We start from the raw sequence: 8,576 nt of genomic DNA, 5'->3' as shown, positions 1-8,576 counted from the left end.
TGAGGGGGAGGGGGGAGGGGGGAGAGAGAGAGGGGGGGGGGAGAGAAAGGGAGGAGAGGAGAGAGAGAGAGAGGGAGGGAGAGAGAGAGGGAGAGAGAGGGGGGAGAGAGAAAGGGAGGAGAGGAGGGAGAAAGAGAGAGCAAGAGTGGGAGAGAGAGGGGGCTTGAGAAGGATGTAGGGAGAGAGAGAGAGAGTTCGAGGGAGGGAGAGAGAGAGGGGGGAGAGAGAAAGGGAGGAGAGGAGAGAGAGAGAGAGTTCGAGGGAGGGAGAGAGAGAGGGGGGAGAGAGAAAGGGAGGAGAGAGAGAGAGAGAGAGTTCGAGGGAGGGAGAGCGAGGTGGGGGGAGAGGGAGGTATGGAGAGAGAGAGATCAAGGGAGGGAGAGAGAGAGAGGGGGGGGGGGCTGGGTGGGGAGAAGGAGAGGGAGGTCGGGTAGGCAGAGAGAGAGGGGTAGAGAGGGGGGGGTGGGCGAGAGGGGGGAGAAGGAGGGAGCTAGAGAGAGAGAGAGAGGGAGAGGAAGTTGAGGAGAGAGAGAGGGGTGAGGGAGGCAGTGAGAGAGAGAGAGAGGGAGGGGCAGGGAGATGGGGGAGAGAGAGGGGAGAGAAGAGAGAGGGAGAGAGAGAGAGAGGGGGGGGGATGGGGAGAGGGAGAGGGGGAGCGAGAGTGGGGTGAGGGAGGGAGGTAGATAGAGAGATGGAGGGGGAGTAAGAGAGACAGAGGAGGGAGGTGGGGGAGGCAATGAGATAGAGAGATCGAGGGGGAGAGTGAGAGTGAGAGTGAGAGTGAGAGTGAGAGTTAGAGTGAGAGTGAGAGAGAGACAACGAGAGAGAGAGAGAGGGGGAAGAGAGAAAGGGAGGAAAGGAAAGGATGGGAGGGATAAAGAGAGGCAGAGAGAGGGGGGTTAGAGGGAGGTAGAGAGAGAGAGAGAGATTGAGGGAGGGAGAGAGAGGGAGAGGGAGATGGGGGTGCATACGGAGAAGGAGAGGGGGGCAGATGGGTGGGGAGGGAGAGAGAGAGAGGGAGGGAGGGTGGTGGGAGAGAGAGAGATGGGGAGAGGGAGGGAGGGAGAGGGAGAGAGGGAGAGGGAGAGGGAGAGGGAGAGGGGGAGAGAGAGTGGGGTGAGGGATGGAGGTAGATAGAGAGATGGAGGGGGAGTAAGAGAGATAGAGAGTGGGGGGGAATAGAGAGCGGGGTGAGAGGGAGGCAGTGAGATAGAGATATCGATCGAGAGAGCGAGAGCGAGAGCGAGTGTGATAGAGAGAGAGAGAGGTGGAGGGAGAGGGGGGAGAGAGAAAGGGAGGAGAGGAGAATGAGAGGGAGGGAGAAAGAGAGGGAGGGAGAGGGGCGTGAGAGGGAGGTAGGGAGAGAGAGATATCAAGGGAGGGAGGGAGAGGGAGAGCGAGGGCGAACAGGTGTGGTTTTTTGATTTTCTTTTGGATTGAAACAGACATCCTTTCATCGGCGTCAAACTCTATAACGACAAAATTTCTTCGATCCAAACTATGGTATAAGATGGAACAACCTGCAGATTATTTTGGATCTTTGAAGCAAAAGCTAGGCCGATATTTTTTAACTTCTGTTTTAGTATTAATACGTATAATGCTTCCTTTAATGATATCTTCTGCTGCTTCAGTATTAGTACATACATTGCGTGACAATCCAAATTTTATCATAGTCTTGCGTGTCTGTATTTCTCGGAGAACTTTTGGTACACAACATTTGATCTTGTTCACAAGAAATGCATCTCTGCACCGGAAAATGAAATCGTAAGATAATTTTACTTCGCTACATGGAATCGTTACGATAAGTATTATATTGTATTATGGAACCGTTGAAACGAACTTAAACGCACATGCGCAAGTAGTGGTTGCCCTATGTGACAGGTAACGAGAGTAGTGGGCGCTTGGATAACATCCAAAGTTCAAACGAATTTATGACAAGTAATGGGCGCGTGTAGTTTGTTATAATCTCTGACATATTCCATTACCGTGGAGTTTGTTATAGGCATATTCGCACAAAATCATATTCTCTGACAAAAGCAGCATATTACAAGAAAGCAATTTATCGGACTTGAATAATGGCCATTTGCTTTTATATTAGGGAAACTATTTAAACTCCGAGTTGCACTCGGATAATGGCCACTTGCATTTATATAATGGAAACCATGAAACCTTGGAGTCTATGAAACTTTCAAAGGGGCCTTGGAAGGGAATATAGTCGTTGAAGGAAGTGGGAGAGGAGTGCCTTATTTGCAAAGGGTGAAAACGGCAGAGCTCTTTACACGGCCCAAGAGACGATGGATTTCATTATACAAAAGGGGAAACACATGTTAATACTAAAACGCCGTCATCATGTGGGTTACTGGGCAGGTTAATCCTGAGGCTCAAGGCAGCGGCTGCATCAATATGCAGGGGCTATTCAGAAGTAGCAATGGGCGACCATTAACATTGAGAGACATAGTGAACCCGATTCTGATACCCTGCTACGATTTATGCAGCGGTTCACCGTTCCTGTTCGCAGAGGCAAGTGCAAAGCACACGCAGAATTACAATTTCATTATGTGGGAAGTCTGTCATGCGACCATGTGCTCTCCAGGATTTGAGATGCCTATTCCCGTTAAGTCCGTGGACGGGCAAACAACAATTGTGGGAATAGATGGAGGGTTCGTGATGAACAATCCCACAGCGGCGGCCATTACTCATGTGTTGAATAATAAGGTTGACTTTGCGTCTGTTAATGGGGTAGATGATATCTTGGTGTTGTCCCTGGGAGCGGGAGCAATTGATTGTCCATAAAAATTGGGGAATAGTGGAATGGGCAAGGCCGATTATGAATATTGTGAGTGAAGAAATCTCAGATATTGTGGATCATGTAGTCAGCGTGGCTTTTGGTGACAGAAAGCAACGCATGTATGTTTATCAATGACCGTATGCATGGATGGCATCGAATTCCATTTATATGGTATCATTTTAAGCTCTGCGGCATCGAATTCCATTTATATTGTATCATTTTAAGCTCTACGACATCGAATTCCATTTATATTGTATCATTTTAAGCTCTTCGGCATCGAATTCCATCTATATATCATTATTTTCTGTCAATTTGATCGCGTGTTTATTTCTTGGTACCGTGTTCATGTCATCCTACGTTGCAGGAGGATGATGTTAATGTTGATTTCTTGGATGAGCTCAATGGAAAAAAGAGGAGAGACAAGACTTTAGTATGATACAAATCTTTCAACATCTTTCGCGAGACAAATTGGAGCTACACGTATGTAATACTTTCCATTCTCATTCAATATTTTCCCCTCAATGGTTGCATGAATTTGCGATGAATCTGGTTTAATCTAGTTTAATAATTGAATTACTTTGCAGTTTAATCAGTTTTTAGGTACCTATCGTACTTTGTATTATTCTCTATCTTTCTTCAATTAAATTTTTATAAGTTGTATTATTCTCTATCTTTCTTCAATTAAATTTTTATTAGTTTCATGCTAGCTTAATCAATCCATCACGTTTAACTGCCTTATTTTTGCTTTAGAATTAAAAGTTGTTTTTATTTCTATCAACTTAATCGGACTATTTCATTAGTTGATTGAATCCCAACACAATTTTTTCCATAAATTTACCTAGCAACTTAATTACAATTTTCACCTTGACTATTTATTAGATTTAGTTTTATAAATTTCAAAGCTAATTACAAGATCTGTAATATTATTAAACTACATTTCAAATTATTGTTGTAATACATATACCAGCCATATCAAATCTTGTAATACAAATATTTGCATTTGCTTTATAGCTTGAGTGTATAAATCTTTTCATACAAATAAACTCACTTAACTTCGACTAAATCTCTCCGTAATACTGGAAGTTAAATCTTGTTGTACATCGTGAGCCTATAAATATATATAAATCTCAGTGTACGGGATTCAATATGTGAGGAGGACCTATAATCTCTCATCCACAAGAAAATGAAGCCGGTTCTCTACCCTGCAAGGACATCTTCTCTCTATTATTTCTTGTTGTGATAGATAACATTTATGGATAATTCCTTCCGCATCTATGAATAGCATTTATGGATAATTTTGTTCTCACATTTGAAATGCTGAGCACTTGTTTCAAAGTCTTGTTTATAATTATTTTTCTGCAACTATGGATAGCATTTATTTATACTTTTACTGCCCCATTATACTTTTGTTCACACATTTCATATCAATATTTGTCTCCTCACCCATCATTAGGAAATTAAATTTTCTTTTGAGATTTAAACACAAATAACAAGAAAAGTTGAATGGTTACAATTTCGAAAGACCGATCTGTTCTGGTATAATGGTGATCAATTGTAATTAGATCAGAAATACATCTTAACAGGGAAGGTATTGGTCATACGTAGAATGTTTTTGTAATTTTGTGTTTGGGGCACTCTAACCTGATTTGCTCCAATGTCGAGGAAGCTATTTGCACTTGCATTTGAGAACATCTAGTTAGTTATTTATATTGCATTTTTTTATGTAGATTATTTGTTGGATTAACATTCAAGTAGTGATAACCGAATTATCATTCACTGTAAAATAATATGAAAATATGTAAGTATCCTAACTAGTATAAATAAAGGCAATGAAATGATATGTAATTAATTTTTTTTAATCTTTTTATTAGGAGGATTAGGAGGAGGAGAGGATGAGGTGGTGGAGGAAGAGGAAATAGGTAGAGGTTGAGGGGCAAAGGAGGCCAAGGGGGAGGAGGCACAGGAGGAGGAGGAGGCCGAAGCGAGGGAGGAAGCTAAGGAGGAAGAGGTAGAGGAAAGGGAGGGTGACTAGGAGGCTCCGAAAGAAGAGGGTGAAGAGGTGGAGGGGGGGGGAGGAGGAGGAAGAGGGGGAAGGGGGGGAGGTAGGGGGAAAGGCAAAGGGAGAGGTGGGGGAAGAGGAAAAGGGAGGGAGAGGAGGTGGAAGTGGTGGAGGAAGAGGGAGGCAAAGGGAGCGGAGGTGGAGGAGGTAGAGTAAGAGGATAAGCATAGAGAGGAGGAGGAGGGGGAGAAGGCAGAAGATGCAGAGGGGGAAAGGCTAAGGTTTTGTGGGGGAGGCAAAGGAGGAAGGGGAGGCAACAAGAGAGGAGGGGCAAGAGGCGGAGGGGGAGGAGGAGGAGGAGGAATAGGGGGTGAGGGAGGAGGCAAAGGGAGAGGAAGGAGGGTGAGGAGGGGGGCAGGAGGAGAGGTGAAGGTGGAGGTGGGGAAGGAGGGGAGGAGGTGGGGGACAAGGGGAGGAGGAGAGGTGAAGGTGAAAGCGGGGCAAGATGGGAGGAGGTTAAGGAAGAGGTGGTGGAGCAGTGGAGGAGAGGCAGAGGTGGAGGAGGTGGAGGTGATTATGGAGGGAGGTGAGGGCAATACGAGGAAGGAGGAGGGGGTGGTGGACATGGCGGTGATGAGGAGGAGGCAGGGGAGTGAGGAGGAGGAGGAGGATAATGAGGAGTGGGGGGGAGGCGGAGGTAGAGGAGGAGTAGGGAAAGGGGGAGGAGGGTGAGGAAGTGGAAGAGGCATGGGGGGTTGTAGGAGGAGGAGGGGGAGGCAGAGGAGCTAGGGGAGGAGGGGGAGGCAGGGGAGGAGGAGGTGGGGGGGCAAGTGAGGAGGATTAGGAAGGGGGTCAAATGGAGCAAGGCAAGGAAAAGGGTGAGGGTGAGGAGGCGGAAGAGGCAGAAGAGGCAGAGGGGGGGTAGGAGGAGTAGGAGGGGGGCAGGACGAGTGGGAGGCAGCAAGAGAGGAGGGGTAAAAGGAAGAGGTGAATGATGGGGAGGAGGAAGAGGTTGAAGGGGAGGATCTGGAGAGGGAAGAGGGTGAGGGGGAGGGAGAGGAGGAAAAGGAGAAGTAGGAAGTAGGGGAGGGAAGGAGAGGACATGGGGGGAGAGGTAGAGGTGGAGGCAGGGAGTAGAGGTAGAGGTAGAGGTGGGGGAGGAAGGGAGGGTGAGGGGGGATATGAGAAGGCTGAAGGGGAGGAGGCAAAAGATGTAGGTGAGGAGGAGGGGTAGGAGGGGGAATAAGTAGAAGAGATGGAGGGGGAAGAGGTAGAGGAAGGGGTGGGGATGGATGGGGAGGTAGAGGAGGAAATAGAGGAGGAGGAGGGGGAGGATGGGGAGGTGGAGGAGGCAGGGAAGGAGGATGAGGGGGAGGTGACGAGGGATTGTGCGGAAGACACGGAGAGGGAGGAGAGGGAGGAGGGGGAGGAAAAAAATGTGAGGGGCAAGAGGTCGAGGGGGAGGAGTGGGAGGAGCGGGAGCCAGAGGGGGAGGTAGAGGCATGGCATGGGGGGAGGAGGTGGGGGAGGAGAAAAAGGAAGAGAGGGGTGAGGACGGGGGGGAGGAGGTTGGGGAGGAGGCCGAGGGGGTGAGATGGAGAATGAGGGAGGTGAGCGGGGGGTTAGGGAGGAGGCGGAGGACGGGGGTGAGCATGGGGAGGAGGTGGAGGACGATGGGGAGGGGGGCATGGGTGTGGGTGGAGTGGGGTGTGGGAGATCATTTGAATTTTCAAAAGATAGGCTAGGTTGATAATAAAAAGAGATCTTTTAATTTGTTTAAATGAATGAAACCTCAGTATTTTCAAGACCAAAATTCCAATGAGTGGAATCTTCTTACTTTTGATTTTCGTGTATCAAAATTCTTAGTATTTTAAAATTTTGTTTTTGAAATTTTAATTTATTTTAAAATCAATTTAAATAATAAAATATTGTTTGGTCAATAAAATTTTATATTGTTAGAGAATTAAATAATTGAGAGAAAGCTAAATTATTATGAAAACACTTCAGTAGTTGCCAACTCCACTTCAGATTCCTTTAAGAAGGACCCACTCCATCAATGGCTCCTTTCAAAACATAAGCCACTCCCTCAATCATGACACAATGATGAGATAATGATCGTTTTCAAATTGGTTTAAAAAAACCCACTCCATCCATACAATGCTATCACACCATTATCCATCACTATCACAATAAAGCAACTTGTGAATACCATGGGTGTTCTAAAAAAGGATTAGACAATTGATGAAAATTACAGGATAGGGTTGCACCGGGAGGGGATTTCTCGACGGTTGTTGAAGAAATAAGACTTACATCCCTTGAAAACTTTTTCCCTATTTGAGATTTCTCTTTGAAATGATTGTTTAATATATCCATTGTAAGAAACCATATATATCGATTGACACATATATTTTATTTCTCATGCATATGTTTTATTGTAGGAAGATGCATGCACTTCATTAAATTCCATAAAATCTTTTTCATTCCCGACTTTGGCTTTGATATTGGATGCTGCAACTAATGGAAAACAGTTGGTGAATAGATTTTAATTATTTATTCCACGGATTCATTGCCACTTTTTCACTTCACAATTTTTATTTGTTGGGTTTTGTTTAAATTCCCATCTCATTGAGCCTAGAGGCTCATTCTACAATCCACTATGACGTGTAAGCCCGTCCTTCCCTCATCATAGATGAAATTTTGCTCGTGGAGACCCCAATAGATTTGTTAAAAGAATCTAAAAAAAAATAAAAATAAAAAAGTTAAATAACTATACAAAACATTTAAAGAATGTCAGTTCATAAAAAAAATTACACCTCAAGAAATTGGATCTTACTATGCTCATGTTAAATCCATATTTAAGATGGATATATACTTGTAGTTTACTCAATTTCACATCCAATCTAAGGTTTACCATTGTACCGGGATTTTTGAAACTAAGAATTCTTAGTTACTACATATTCATTATTTACTTTAGCAATTGAACTACTCTATCGATCACTGATTAAACTACCCCTAAAACAAAAATCATTTATTTTCAACAAAGAAGTTCAACTAAATTTAAATAGGAAAAGTTCCAATCATTTTTCCTAAACACTATAACATTAGCTTGATTAACAACATTTTGTTGATATTATTTAAAAATTAAATATAATTAATTTCAAAAAATTATATATTTCAATATTAATTAAATTTTAAAAATTAAATATTTATTATATTAAAAATGCATCATAACATTAGAATGTCTTATAGTTATTTCCCATTCAAAAAAGAAAAATGTTTTACCTTCATAAAAAACATTTTCAATAGAAAAAGGATTTCCATCCTTTATTTCATAATTTATACATCTGTCATTTTATATATAAAAATCTGTTTTAGATTAATAAAAACATTTCAATAGTAAAAAGATTTCTATCTCATTATTTATATAGCTCCAATATTACTGAGTATAGAGGGTCATTCTACAACTCCATATGATGTGTAATTTTTTCCAATTGTCATAAAAATAAGAATTAAATATTTTTTTTTAAATTTAATTTTTTGTTTATATAACTACACAAAATATTTAAATAACATATGCTCATAAAAAATAAAAAAATCCATTGAAAGAATTTTACTTTTAGTTATATATATATTATCTTTTAAGATTATGTGATGTCACCCTCAGATTCATGATCCACGTGTTTAAGTTTCGAACCTTTTAAAATTTTTGTTATTTCAATGTGTCAATGGTGTGTCGGCATAAAATCTGGGAGTGGGAGCATAGGTGAGGTTCTTGAACCAGTGTTGGGA

At 43.0% G+C, this 8,576-nt stretch overlaps 1 pseudogene; it reads left to right on the top strand.

The window, feature by feature from the left end:
- The first annotated feature begins 2,349 nt into the window (after nt 1-2,349).
- Nucleotides 2,350-2,793, top strand: LOC149150647 (putative inactive patatin-like protein 9 pseudogene; annotated as a pseudogene).
- Nucleotides 2,794-8,576: the final 5,783 nt, after the last annotated feature.

The sequence above is a fragment of the Pinus tabuliformis genome, chromosome 9 (genome assembly GCF_031772625.1).
Source record: "Pinus tabuliformis cultivar Carrire ecotype Pingquan chromosome 9, CPIR1, whole genome shotgun sequence".
Classification (NCBI taxonomy): Eukaryota; Viridiplantae; Streptophyta; class Pinopsida; order Pinales; family Pinaceae; genus Pinus; species Pinus tabuliformis.
This window is presented reverse-complemented; position numbering and strand designations above follow the sequence as displayed.